The sequence below is a fragment of the Dasypus novemcinctus genome, chromosome 26, assembly GCF_030445035.2.
Source record: "Dasypus novemcinctus isolate mDasNov1 chromosome 26, mDasNov1.1.hap2, whole genome shotgun sequence".
Taxonomy (NCBI): domain Eukaryota; kingdom Metazoa; phylum Chordata; class Mammalia; order Cingulata; family Dasypodidae; genus Dasypus; species Dasypus novemcinctus.
The window spans coordinates 50,601,571-50,616,609 of NC_080698.1; the positions used below are offsets into that span (position 1 = coordinate 50,601,571).

General features: G+C 38.0%; 1 protein-coding gene across 4 annotated transcripts in view; it reads left to right on the forward strand.

Moving 5' to 3' along the window:
• The window catches only part of PPARG (peroxisome proliferator activated receptor gamma), a 135,563-nt gene that overhangs the window by 21,051 nt on the left and 99,473 nt on the right, over positions 1–15,039 (forward strand). For all 4 annotated transcript variants that reach the window (XM_071212228.1, XM_058288757.2, XM_004456117.4 and 1 more), the window contains exon 2: positions 2,019–2,095. The gene's annotated coding sequence lies outside the window, so the exon portion shown is untranslated. The remainder of the gene's footprint in view (positions 1–2,018; positions 2,096–15,039) is intronic.

The window sequence follows — 15,039 nt, forward strand, 5'->3', positions numbered from 1 at the left end:
TATAGCAAGAAAATTATCTCTTGGAAGTTTGAGGAAATTCACCTATAAAGTTATCTAGGCTCAGAGAGCCTTCTGGGGAAGTAATTCTTTAGTAAGTTTTCAGTTCTTTCCATTGGTAATTGTTTTTCTAGTTCTGTAGTTAACTTTGATCATGTATACCATTTTGGACAAAGTAGTCTGAGTCAACTGCCCTGCCTTAGCAACTGCTTGGATTCTGGTAAGAATCCTACCTTGGAAGTAAAATGATTGGATGAATGCAGGAACAGCTCTTGTCCAGTGTGGGATTGTTTCCTGCCTGCACAGCCTTGTCAGACATAGGTGGGGGAGGTTATAATGCAATGTGTATAAAGCCATCTCTAGTTTCTTGTTCAGGTGGCAGCATGAAAGAACTATAATCCTTGATCCATACTGCCCCCATAGCGGGTCTGGTCTCTGCCCTACTGTATCTTATGACTGGAGATCACTTCCCCTACGACACCGTGTCGTTCTGAATGGACGCAGAGAGGACAGCACTGACGCATGTTAGTAGGAGAGGGTTGAGCTTGTAGAAGTCTGTCTCTGCAAGTAGTAGAAGTTGGTCCAGAACAGAGAGAAGTTTCCAGAAGCCTCTACTTTCATCCTGTCTCCTTCTTTATGAATCCATGTGTATTTCAAATGGAAATTGGGAGAAGTGCCAAGGAAAGCTAGTGCGACCTAACACTTAACCCGGAATCGACATCATTGACTTTGCAGCCAGAGACTTTATTCAAAATTTTCTTTATTAATATTCTTCCCTTCATTTTCACATAGTTCAGCCGTTTTTGTAGTTGAGTTAAATGTAAAAAAAGTCAAAATGGTAATCTACTGTGAATAGTTTTCTTCTGTATCATTACACGTTATATTTATTGAATTTTGGTGTGGCTGCTCCTTTCATTTTTGACTAACAAATCATAATTATACGTAAATTGCTGTGATGCCTGTCAGCAGTCACAGGCAGGAAACACAAAATGTAGGCAGAAAGCACCAACAAATTAGCTGTTTTTGTAATAGAAGAATTTATCCCACTCTGAAAACAAGATTATGTTGATATTATTGATACATTATTATTACTATTGAGTGCACATGAAGTTTTCAGTTTCCAAACAGAAGTACTAAACGATGCTAGAGAAACAAAATACATTGACTTGAGTTTATAATCCCTCATTATTAGACATAGCAAATGGAAAAAGATTTTATCTTCACAATCCACTACTTTTATACCATGCTTCAAGTAACAGATCCCTGTTTAAAAAATCCAAATTGAAAGGTGCAGAATTAAACAGAAAAAAAAAAATATTCAGGGTTTTTTGTAGGTTGTACTGTGCAGAATGTTCTTTGCCTGGATGTTGGAATTATTGAGCCCCTGATGATAAGGCTTTTGGCACTAGATGCTATTTTGTCTATGGAATGTCCAGCTATTCTAGGATCCCTGTGTCCTTCATAAAAGCCAAGGATGTGAGTTCTAAGATTCCAGGCACATGTAGATAGACAGTCTGCTCTCTTGGTCTTTTCAAATTTTGCACTGCATGGGATGCATTGCACCTGCCTTCCCTAAATGTACTTTCACCTTAGGCTGAGCTGAAATGTGCCATCTAGAATGAGGTTCTGTTTGAGTGATTACCATTGCTGTCTAATTTTAATCAAATGTGTGGCTTTCAAGAATATGAATCCCTTTGAGGTCTAGTTTTTCTTAAGTCTACGTAGTAATGCAGGTGTCATTAATTTGTCATAAAAGCTGGATGAGATGAAGGACGTTGACTCATAATCAGTGGCAGAACTAGGAAAGTAGGTAAAGTGATCTGATACTTGCCTGTTTTGTGTGTGGTTTATGATGAGTTATTTGGTGGTCTGTTGGTTACTTCTAGAGAATACAAATCATTATAGGCTAATGGAAAACAGAATGAAATTCAAGAAAGAAAAATACATTTATCTCTGTATTGTTTTCGTAGCATAGGTTGTCCGTGAGTTTTAAATATCTTGTTTTTTTTTTAATTGTTCAGATTTGAAAGAAGCCCACTCAAAACCACAGATTTACATTGAGACGACCATTTTCTCAAACAAGGATTGCCCTTTAACGGTAGGTAAACTCAGAATTATTTTATTATACTGGATTTGTGTTTTAAAATATCCTTTGAAAAGAACATGTGAATTCTTTATAGTATTTCATTGTGAGAGTTTTTATTTTGACTTCCGGGAATATTTTCTGCCATATTATTTACCAGCCAGTTGAAGGAGTAATCAGCAACATATTTGTCTAAGACAAAACAGAGATAGGAAAATGACCTAGACATTGAGAAAAACTCAAATCTTTAAATCTGTAAGCCTTCTTTCCTCTTATTTTTCTACCCAGGTAGCAATTTTAAGTACATTTTACTAAGTCTCTGATATTTGTAATTAAACTGAGATAAAAATTAAGATATCTTGCTTGGCTCCCTATAGGCCATGCAGCTGTGATGTCTGGTGACAAAGGGAAAAGTAGTCTCAGATGCCAGATATGCCCCAATCTGGGAGGGAGAACAGCTGGGTTTAGCTAGTGCTCTATATTGGGATTACTTCCTTCATGAGATTGTGCTTATTGGTAGAAGACAAGATTGTGAAGAGATTTCAGGGTCAGGCAAAGTTCTGGATAGTCCACTATTTGTGATTTATTCCTCTGGGGCCCGATCCTAAGATTCTCAGGCAGTTCTGGGTCTTCAAATGTGTGTGTGTTGGTGGGGTGCGGGAGTGTGGGGGAGGGAATGTTATTAAGTCATTCTTAGTAGTCCTAAAATTACATAAAACCTAATTTCATTAATTCTTGGAAGTCATAGGATGGCTCATTTTCCTGAAATTTGCAGATAAATGGACTCTGTAGCATTGAAAAAAGCAATGGTCAGGTAGGTAGATACAGAAATTAATATGTGAATGGGTTAGTACACATACAAATATGTTCTTAACTCCGTCTGCTGAGAGGACCTAGACTAAGCAGTGATACCCCAGTAGCAAACCAGATCATGGTTTCCAACACCTTTTTCCATTTAAATGAACTGGAGCTCCTTGGAGAAGTGATGGATTGCAAGGCGGGGGCAGAGAAAGTATAAGATGTGTCTGGAGCATGTTGTGGTGCCAGAAAGTAAGGATGAACTTGAAAGAAAGATTGGGGCATGTTGAAAAGGCTCAAGAGTCAACCTCAAGGAGCTTCTAGTAGCCAAAGCTGGAACAATCTGAGCAATAAAATAAATAACTAGAGCATTGGATTATAACCGAATAAATAAAATAAGTATCTATGAATCTGTAATGACATAAATAAATAAAGTGGGGGAGAGGGAGAACTTTCCTTACAGAAGATTTTCAATTAATGAACATAAAAGGAATGGGGGAAATAAAAAATCACCATTAAAACCGCACAGCACTAATTGCTGCAGGTAAGATCCACCAGTGAATGTATTAAAATTGGAGGGCAAGGGGAGCAAACGTAGCTCAAGTGGTTGAGTGCCTGCTTCCCATGTATGAGGTCCCAGGTTCAAGCCCTGGTGCCTCCTAAAAAACAAAAACAAACAACAAACAAATGAAAAAAATCAACTCAGGGGAACTAGTATAGCTCAGTGGTTGAGTGCTAGCTTCCCACGTACGAGTTTCCGGGTTCTTTCCCCAGCCCCAGTACCTGAAAAAAAATTGGAGGGCAAAAAGTGTGAGAAACAGGGTATTTATAAACACCCCAAATACTTATTAATTCCAAAGGGAAAATGGTAATTTTACAGTGGAGAATCATGGCAGACACCGTGTTAACCAAGGAAGCTAGGATATTGGCCTCATGTATTTCCTGATCTGATAGTCTATAAAGGCCTCATCATGTCTGTGTTTTTCTTCCCCAAAATCTACCACCTCAGTCTAGTCATACGAAAATGTCAGACAACCTAAATAGAGAGACGAGTTACAAATACCTGACCAGCACTCTTCGAAAGTGTCAGGGGCATGAAAGACAAGTAAAGACTGAGGCTTTGGAGGAAACTGAGACAACCAGGGTGACGTGCGAACTAAATGCAATGCCGGATCCTAGACTGGCTCCTGGAACTTGGGAAATCAGGACATTAGTGGAAAAACTGGTGCAATGTCGACAAAGTCGTGTACCAGTGTTCCATACTGTGATCGTGGGGTGGTGGCAGTAAGGGAGGCTGGGGGAAGAGTACATTGGAGCTCTCTCTCCTATCATTGTAATTCTTCCTTAAGCTTGAAGTTACTTCACCATAAATCCTTTTTTAAAAGACATTTGGGGGCCATTAAATAATTATTCTCATTAGATTTTCACTGATTTGAACAGTTAGTGAATAAACTGTTCCTGTTTGTTTACACATCTGAGAAGAACAGAAAGAGGCAGGGGCATTCTTTGAATCGGGCTTGTTTCTTGAGCTGTGTTTTTTACTCCTCCTACTCCCATCTCTCCTTCCACAAGTTTGGTCACTACTTGATACTTCTGCCCCTTCCAGCCCCCTCGACGACCTATGAATGGGAAAACCTTGAAGGACTTCTGCCTCCTCTGGAACCTCTCCTAGCAAAATTTTTAGTTGGTGACAGTCGGGTCTGACTTAAATATTCAAATCAGACCTGTGAAAGTCCTTCAATCTCATTAACAATCTCATGGTCCATCAGTCTTCATTACCCAAGACAACATTTGAACAAGAACTTAGAATTAACAATCTTAATGTCTGAAAAGTGAGATGAGAGAAGACCATCTTAGTTTTGTGATACAAATGTCCAGGAATTCAGTGACTACTAGAAGGGCCAACGGAACTTTAATTCTTAAGGGAAATGTATTAAGTTTCCTTTCAGTTTGCCTAGGAAATCAGTTTAGTTTTAGAAAAACTAAAACCATTTAAAATAGAAAGATTGGACTCTAGAAAGACAAAGTAAGGGGCAAGTATGTACTTCAGCATCTGAAAATGGGTTTGGTCTGAATTCAAGTGTCTTGGCATGGAAAATGAAAGGTTAAGTATTTGGAATTTGACCCTGAAGGTTTTTTTTTGTTGTTGGCAAGTGTCTTATATGTTCAACCAATTTAATAAACTGTACTAGTACACATACTTTTGTTGAAACAAGAATTAACAGAAGTCTTTGTCAGGTATGTTCCACCTCTGCCAGAGTGCCCAGAATCTCTGCTTGGGTGCGTTTATCCTTAGGGTTTTTTTTTTTAATCTAGAGATGATTCCTGGGACATCATTTATAAACTGGCAGCTTAAATGCCCCCTGTATTATAACTTGTGCAAAAAAATACACAAAAACCCTGGTACACAGGAAACAGTAAAGCTGGGGTAGCAGAGAGAGAGTTCTTGAGTTAATTTATAACCAAGACAAATGAATCCATAAAAAGAAGAAAAACCCCATAAGAAATATGTTAACTGATGGTAAGGGAGAAAAAGGGTTTTTAGATAAAAGATATCTGAACTTGTTTGGTCCCCATGATTTTATGAGTGAGGAATTCAATTATAGGTGTGCTGGGTGGAGTAAATCACAATTCTGTAAATTACTAATAGGACACAAAGATTGTTATCATCTTCTGTATGTGTTCACATGCAAAGTTCAGTCCTGCCCTCTGTAAATAAACTCCCAGTGCCCAGCTATACGGCTGTGTATAAATTCAAGGCTTCAGAATTGGAGCATAAGCTATGTTTATTTTTAAAACCTTAAAGGCAGGTCAGCAGTACATTTAGAAATAAGATAAGGAACTAGAATAAATTGCTTTTACCCTTGAGATTTTGGCCATTGGATTTGTTTTATCTTGTGTCAATTCATTTTAAAACATTTTTTATTACCGAAAAGCTGTGGAAATATTTTCCAGATTAAAAATAGCATACTTAATCCTCTTTATAATATAAAAACTACTATTCTTAGTTTTCTTCTGCCTATTTCTTCTAGTTCCTGTTAAGCTTTATGGTTTTTTTTCACTTACAGTTACAGTACTTGCAGCATTTTTGTACTTTGCTTCTTCCGCTGTTAGATCATCCATGTTTTTCTTTGTTTCTACCTGGCATCCGTATTTGTCATAAATGGCAACAGAATAGTTCACCTTAGTAAATTACTAAACCAGTTTTTAGGTGGCTCCCAGTTTTTTATTATTATACAATTACTGTTCTCATGTAAGACTGTTTTACATACAAGTGAATATCTTCATGCACTTATTTCACTCTTTTAAGAAATTATTTTCTCCAGATAAATTGCCAGTAGAGGACTTCCTATGTGAAAGATTTTGAGCAACCTTATCGTTCTTGCATTATTAGTTTTTATGAATGTAAAACTGCTCTGAGGATGTATTGTAGCAAGTATACAAAGTATACCAAAAACATCAAATGGTTTGGAGATGTTTTTATATGATTTCTGTTCATTTAATTACCATTTAGTTGTGACTTTGTGTGTATGATAGTGGGGGGTAGGAGGGTGGAGCGTGAGGAGCCTCATGAATCCTTTCCATGTGGACCCTGTTTTTTTATATACAAGAAAACCTCCCAACGCTACCTAAGAGCAAAGAAGTTGCGGATTGTTTCCTGAGGCTGTGCCAACTTTGAATAAAATATTCAACTGTGCTACCAGGCCCCTAATCGTCTTTAAGTTGCATATTGCTGGTTGTTAGAGAAGAATGCCTACTTTTGAAAATGCAGGTATAACAAAGTAGGGTTTCTAGTAGATGGATACAAATCAAATTTTAAAAATATTTATTTCAATCAAAATTTCAAAATTGTGCTTCAAGTATTTGAGGAGGAATAATGATTTTAGAATATGGGTGTAATCACGGACAATGGTAAGAAAATTTAAGATACAAAATGTATTAAAATAAATAGGGAGGGAAGCGGACTTGGCCCAATGATTAGGGTGTATGGGAGGTCCGCGGTTCAAACCCCGGGCCTCCTTGACCCGTGTGGAGCTGGCCCATGCACAGTGCTGATGTGTTCAAGGAGTGCCCTGCCATGCAGGAGTGTCCCCCGTGTAGGGGAGCCCCACGCGCAAGGAGTGCGCCCCATAAGGAGAGCCGCCCAGCATGAAAGAAAGTGCAGCCTGCCCAGGAATGGTGCCACACACACGGAGAGCTGACACAACAAGATGATGCAATAAAAAGAAACACGGATTCCCGGTGCCACTGATAAGAATAGAAGCAGTCACAGAAGAACACACAGCGAATGGACACAGAGAGCAAACAACAGGGGGAGGGGAGGAGGGGAAAGAAAAATCTTTAAAAATAAAATAAGTAGGTAGAAGCAGACATGACTCAACTGATAGAGCATCCGCCTACCATATGGAGGGTCCAGGGTTCGATCCCCAGGGCTTCCTGACTCGTGTGGTGAGCTGGCCCATACGCAGTGCTGCTGCACTCAAGGAGTGCCCTGCCACGCAGGGGCACCCCCACATAGGGGTGCCCCACATGCAAGGAGTGCACCCTGCAAGGAGAGCCCCCTGAATGAAAGAAGCACAGCCTGCCCAGGAGTGGCACCTCACACACGAAGAGCTGACGCAACAAGATGATGCAACAAAAAAGAGACGCAGTTTCCCAGTGCTGCAGGATAATGCAAGCAGATGCAGAAAACACACAGTGAATGGACATAGAGAACAGACACCAGGGGAAGGGGAGAGAAATAAATAAAATAAATCTTTAAAACAAAAAAAGTAGAAAAAAGATTATGGGTATTTTTCTTTCCTTCTGAAAGAAGTTATAGATAGGGGAGTGGGTTTAGCTCAGTGGTTGAGCACCTGCTTCCCATGTACAAGGTCCCTGGTTCAATCCCTGGTACCTCATGAAAAAAAACACAAAAAAGTTATAGATAATGATATGAAATGGAGATTATAGCTTTGACTGCAGTGCAGTATATTAAGACAATGTAGTAACAACAATAAACTCGTTTAAAGAAAAATATTACTTAGAATCTTAAAACCTTACTCAAACTATTTTAATTTCTACATGATGTCTTCTAATTCTTAATACACAGTCACACGTATTTTCTATGTCTATATAGTATTCGAGAAAGTAAGTGTGTTGTTGTCTCGGGCCTTCAATGTACTTGTCTATAACATTAAGGTAAGATGATAAATGATTTCCTAGTTTTCTTCCCACTCAAAAATGATGTTGTAAAAACCTAATTGTAGAAACTATATAATATTTTCTGGAGAAAATTATAAACCAATCACAGTGGCTACTGTTTTTACTAAAATCTAGTGTCACAACTTTAAAATGTAGAGGGTTACTTCCTAAAAGCTATATCTGAAAGAGTACTGAACTTGTGTAGTATGGAGACCATGAATAAATAGTTTTTTAAACTGTAGAATTCCTGATGGGAGAGAGGCTATTTGAGATTCTTGAGTAATAATGTAAATGCAGTGTTCCTAACTAGTAATGTTAATAAAAACCTGTACGAAATAACTGTGACAAGAGGAGATATGAAAAATTGCTTCTTGCCACCTCTTATTTTTAATTAATATCCCACACTTTGATTCACACAAAAAACAAGAAAAATCACTTTTTATGCTTTCTTAATTTTAATGTCTTCATTAACTAGCACAATATAAAATTATTAATTAGGGATCTTTAGGGAGTGGGTGTGATTGAGTGCCACACGGGAGGTCCAGGTTCAGTTCCTGGGACCTCCTGAAAAAAAAAAACAAAAAACGAAAAATCCAACTCAGGGAAGCCGATGCGGCTCAGTGGTTGAGTGCCACCTTCCCACGTACGAGGTCCCGGGTTCGATCTCTGGCCCAGGTACCTTAAAAAAGAAACGGGGGTTGGGGATCTGTTTTTACAGAGAGCTACAGGAGGCACTAGGTTAGACATGAAGAAAACACACCAGGGCAAATTTCTCCCTTTATTCTTTTCTTAGGAAAACATCAGCCTACTGGAACAAGATCTCTGTCTCATACCTATTAGTTTCTCTGATTGTTCGCTTCAGTTTAACTGAGATGACCTTATATAAAAGTAAACTAGTGGAACCTCTCTCCACGTCAGAGGTCCTCAGAATTGAATCCCTGGGAATCCTAGAGGAGAAAAAAATGAGAGAAGAAGACAAAAAAGGAGAAACAGATACAGAAGATCATACAAAGGATGGACACTGCAAAAACAGCAGGGTGTAGGGAGGAGGAGGGAGGAAAATAAAAGTAAACTAGTTAGGGAAAAAGGTACATATCTTTTTCATCTCCTTTCCCCCAATTTGGTTTGCCTTCTTAAAAAAAATTCCAATAATGAGCTTCAGGTATAGCTTACTTAATTCACTGCATACTTCCAATAAGTAGATGTTACAGACTATGTGTATAAAATTCTACCAAAGCAACATATAGCTCAATAATTAGAAGCTGCTTTTATTTCACAGAACATAAAATGAAGCAACTTTCATCTCTCATGTTTTTCTAATTGGTTGTTGTTTTTTAAGTGTATGAACTCCCTGTTCTTCAGTCCAGCCCTTGTGATCTGAAATAATTTAAACTATTAAAAGTATAATATTTTCAACCTTTTATATTCCCAGTGGACAGGACATAGGAAACTTAGTGACGTAAACATCGTTAATAATAATTAACAGTCATAAGACTTGGTAGCTTGAGACAAGAAACAATTAGTTCTAAATTTCAGGGAAATACTGTAATGGCCTGACTTTTCTTTTCTTTTGTTAGCAAGCCACATGGCTTTCCTCTCAAACTCAAGGAATATGTAGTGTGATCTTTTAAGACTGGAGTGTCGTCTGCATCACAGTAATATATGCTTCCCTAAGTTTACTCATTATAATTTGTGATTGCTATTTTTCTTATCTGTAAAGGAAGTACAGCAACTCCCACTGGGAAATACCACGTTAAGTCGATCCTAAAATAAGAAATCTAAGGGAAAGGTCACATCCTAATGACTTGTGCAAATCTAAATTCCCATGGAGCTTTAAAATCATTTTGTATGAGTAGACTATTAACAATGTGCTATTGAACTTTTTCCAGAGAGTGTCATAAAATTGAGAGCACATTTGTATTCAGAAGTAACCTCTGGAGTATAGATACAACTGAGAAGACCTCTTTTTTTTTTTTTTTAACATTCTATTATGAGCATCCAGAGCAATCTAGCACGACTAGTAAACCACAAAACCTTTTTTTTTTGTTACTTACACTGAAAATACAAGATACATTATTCAGAAAATATTATAGTAATCACATACAAATAATGAAAATGATCTTTCCTATTACTATAAAGATGTTTAGTGTTCTCCTTTTCCCCACACTGCTCTCCAGTTATACTTTGGATGAACTCTAAGAGAAATTCACTGCTTCGGGAGACAGGATCCCTGGATTCTGGTCTCTTCTCTTCCGTTAATTGGCAGTCTCTTAAAAACTCTAGACCTCAGGTACTCATAAACTCTGTGAAGGGCTTAGAAGTTTATTTACAGCATTATATATCTTTAAGTTCTTTTTTTTTTTTTTTTAAAGATTTATTTATTTTTATTTAATTTCCCCCCCTCCCCTGGTTGTCTGTTCTTGGTGTCTATTTGCTGCGGCTTGTTTCTTTGTCCGCTTCTGTTGTCGTCAGCGGCACGGGAAGTGTGGGCGGCGCCATTCCTGGGCAGGCTGCTCTTTCTTTTCACGCTGGGCGGCTTTCCTCACGGGCGCACTCCTTGCGCGTGGGGCTCCCCCACGCGGGGGACACCCTTGCGTGGCACGGCACTCCTTGCGCGCATCAGCACTGCGCATGGCCAGCTCCACACGGGTCAAGGAGGCCCGGGGTTTGAACCGCGGACCTCCCATATGGTAGACGGACGCCCTAACCACTGGGCCAAAGTCCGTTTCCCTCTTTAAGTTCTTATTATAATCATTGCCTTTACGTTTTTATCTTTTCCAAATGAAGAAATCCAAAGAGAGAGGAATAAATGGTTTGGGTTTATCTCATCCCATCCAAGTGACAGGACACCCTAATCGATGATGCTGCAATCCCTGGCTAAATCTTAGTCATTTTTTAAAAGGCTGTGATTTTAATGGAAGCAGCCCTGTTCCGTTAAATTCGGAGAGAGTTCATTTTACAGTCAGGAATGAATATTTCCTCATACATAGTAACCTTTTTTGAGGTTATGTTATTGGAAATGCACCATGGATATTTAGTTATGTTATTGGAAATGCACCATGGATATTTAGTTTCTTTGCTTCAGAGAAATGTGCATCTTCATTCCTGAGTCTCTATTTTTTATTACACATTAAGCCAAGCATAATGAGGTTTTTGTCTTTTGACCTACTGATATTTATTTCCTTAATGGTGATCATATGTTTTTAGTAACTAAAAAATTTTAGGAAATACTCAGATAAACACAGTTTGGTTAAATGACATAATCAGGGTCTCTTTGTTAGTGAAGAAAATGACAGAGAGGAAAAAATGCTTAATCATATTCATATCTCATAAAACTAAACCTCATATTCTTTTTTACCTTTAGCATTAATATAGTACCTTATTGGCTTTTGCTACAAAATATTACAGTATTATTGTTAACTATAGTCTATAAGTTATGTTTTTCCCATGTATCACCATATTCTTAATACCTTGTAGTAGAACATTCCTGTATTTATATTATTAACCACAGTTCTCATTTATACCAAAATCATTGTTCTACATTCCCTGTATTATCCTCCAGCTGTACTCCAGCTCAACATCAGTCTCCCTGGGCTACTCATTTTAGCCCCAAACACTTCCATAAATTAACAGTGTTTGGTACACTCATTATAATGTGCTATCATCAACTCTGTCCATTACCACCTATTTACAATTGATCTTATTAAACATTCTACATACTTCAGCATCACCTCTGCCTTCTCAACCTACATTCCGTAGTCCCTCCGTAAGTGTACTCATTGCATTTAGTTCTTATCAGTGAGACCATACAATATTTGTCCTTTTGTATCTGACTTATTTCACTCAACATAATGTCCTCAGATTCTTCCATGCGGTCATGTGCTTCGCCCACGGATCTCTTCTTTCAGGTGAATAGTCTCCCATCGTATGAATTTAACACACTTTGTTTATCCATTCATCTGTTGAGGGACACTTAGGTTGATTCCGTCTATTAGCAATTGTGAAGAATGTTGCTATTAACATTGATGTGCAAATATCTGGTTTTGTCCTTGCTTTCAGTTCTTCTGTGTATATTCCTCGTGTGGGATTGCTAGGAATACACTGGAGCACACGGCAGTTCTGTATTTAGCTTCCTGAAGAACTTCCAAACTGTCTTCCACGGAGGCTGCACCATTTTACACTCCCACCAACAGTGAAGGAGCCTTCTATTTCTCCACATCCTCTCTAGCACTTGTAGTTTTCTGTTTTTTAAATAATGGCCATTCTATAATATCTCATTGTTGTCTGATCTTCATTTCCATAATAGCTAATGATGTTGAGCATCTTTTCATGTGCCTTTTGACCATTTGTATTTCCTCTTCAGAAAAATGTCTATTCAAGTCTTTTGCCCATTTTTTAATTAGGTTGTTTATTGTTTTATCATTGTGTGATCTCTTTATATAACATGGAAACCAAACCTTTGTCAGATAAGTGGTTTCTGAACATTTTTTCCCATTGAGTCGGCTGCCTTTTCACCTTCTTAGCAAAATCATTTGAAATACAAAAGTGTTTATTTTTGAGGCAGTCCCATTTATCTATTTTTTTCTCTCGTTGCTTGTGTTTTGGGTGTAAGGTCCAAGAAACTACTGCCTACTACAAGATCTTAAAGATGTTTCCCTACATTTTCTTCTAGGTATTTTATGGTTCTAGTTTTTATATTTAGGTCCTTCATCCATTGTGAGTTCATTCTTGTATAACATGTGAGATAAGGGTCCTCTTTTTTTTCTTTTAGACGTGGCTCTCCAGTTCTCCTAGCACCTGTTCTGCCCCAGCTAAGTGGGTTTGACAGCCTTGTCAAAAATCACTTGACCATACATGTGAGATCTTTTTGAACACTTGAGGAAAAATTGAGGTTGTTTTTAGGATTAGATGAGATAAAAGTGCCTGGACCGACCTTTTTTGGAGTATACTTCCATAACTTGTTAAGGAACTTCCATAACTTGTTTCTCTTTGTTATTTTACTTTTTGAATTTGAAATAAAGTTTGAATAAAAAAATGAAATGAAGTGAGACAAAAATTTTAGGAACATACCCGAGTACCCTACCTGCTGGGACCTGATCTGTAGCAAGTCATTTGTTGAAAATTTTTATCAGTCAACAGATTTTTTTTTTTCCAGGAGGTACTGAGGATTGAACCCAGGACCTCATACTTGCAAACCACTGAGCTACACCCACTCCACTGTTGAAAAATTTTAATAGAAATTTCTTCAAGTAATTATTTCTGTTCAAACTCCACATAACATATTACCACACAATAAGAAATAAATATAATATGCTTAAATGTTTATCTGTCTGATGTGAGTTCCAAGAATCTCTGCAGCTCTTCACTATATCTCTAATATCTTTATTCAGTAAAAGCATTAAGCTCCTTTTTTGTGTGTTAAATTCCTGTTTGGCTTTTTTATTTTGTGTTAAGCACCAACAGGAAAAGGGTGAGATGTCAGAGGCACACATCTGTACCCAACCACACATACACCAGAAGAAGTTGGCTATGTGCTTTCTAGAAAGAATCATCCTTTTTAAAAATGCAGCACCTCCGTTTCTGACAAAGTGAAATAACTTCCTTGAAGTTCAACATCCTTTTAAAGAATAGCCAACCTGGTAGGGGCAGTGGCTAGAATGGGGAAGAGTGACTCAACTTTCACCCTGAACGATACATGGAAAATGACAAAAATTTTTTGCCAACTTTGTATCCTCAGTATGTAGAATAAATATTTTATGCACCAGACTTGGGAATAAAAGCAGTCGCAACAGCAAATGCAAATCTAGGAAGAATACATTTTTGTTTACTTCTGCTCCTCAGTGCCACGTGCTGCTAGGGGAAAAAAGTTCTTTCTGTATATGAATCTGCTGATGGCTGCTCCCATTTATTTGTTTTTCTAGTCTGTTATTTCCATTGATAATGTTTTAATCCTGTTTTCTATATACCTCACCTAAGTTATTGCACATTGTCTCCTGGCCTGAACAGTTGAACATTTCCATTTCATCTTCCACCGTGTTCACATCATCCTCTTTTCAAGGAGCATCAGACACAGTGCGGTCTTACCGACTTCACTTGCTCCCACAGATCTTTATGGTTCAGACACACCAGACCGTTCAGTGTCCTTCCCACAGCATTGGTTTTATGACTGTAATGTACCAATGATCATATCCTGTGACATTGTTGGTTGATTTTGTAGTTAGTTGAATATAGTGAGCTTCTTGAGGATGGGGACTGTCTTCTGGATGTCTCTACTGCTTAATACAAGTCCTAGCAAATATTAAGCAAGTAATTAACTATAAAAATGAAATTGTTGACATATTTTATTTCCCCTAATTAAACGTTGCATTCTTTGCAGTCTCAACTATGTAAATATGATTTGAAAATTTACCAACTCGAGGTGCGAAGCATGCTACAGTATTGAGTTCTTTTAAGAAAAGAGTTTCCATATCTGTGTTTCCAATTTCGTCGTTTAATCTTTGCACGCTTCTTTTTGTGCGGCTATTGGAAATGCACCCGCAAAAATACTGAGGTACCTTATCAGCCGCTTTTCACCTCTCTGGCTCAGTGATGAGGAATATTCAGCTCACAAACTGGCTGTGGTCTTTAGCCCCCTGTAGCATTTGAAGGAGGGCCCCTATGTCATGTAAAGGACTAGAATAGTTATGTTTTTACATAACTACTTGCATATATTATTTATCAAACAAGTATTTATTGAATGACTGTGTTCAGCACTGCTTTAGACAAAAGAGAATTATGTCATAGTTCTTGCCCGCAGTCTCATCTCAAAGACAATACCTACACATACCCCATGAAATAATTAAATGACAGAACTGGGCAATGCGTACTTGAAGGAAAACATGTAGTAAAACTTCACAGGAGAAGGCACACCTGTGGACTAGTCAGTAGTTGTTTCATCAAATGGTTGCACAGAGCTGAGCCCTTAAAGGAAGGCTATG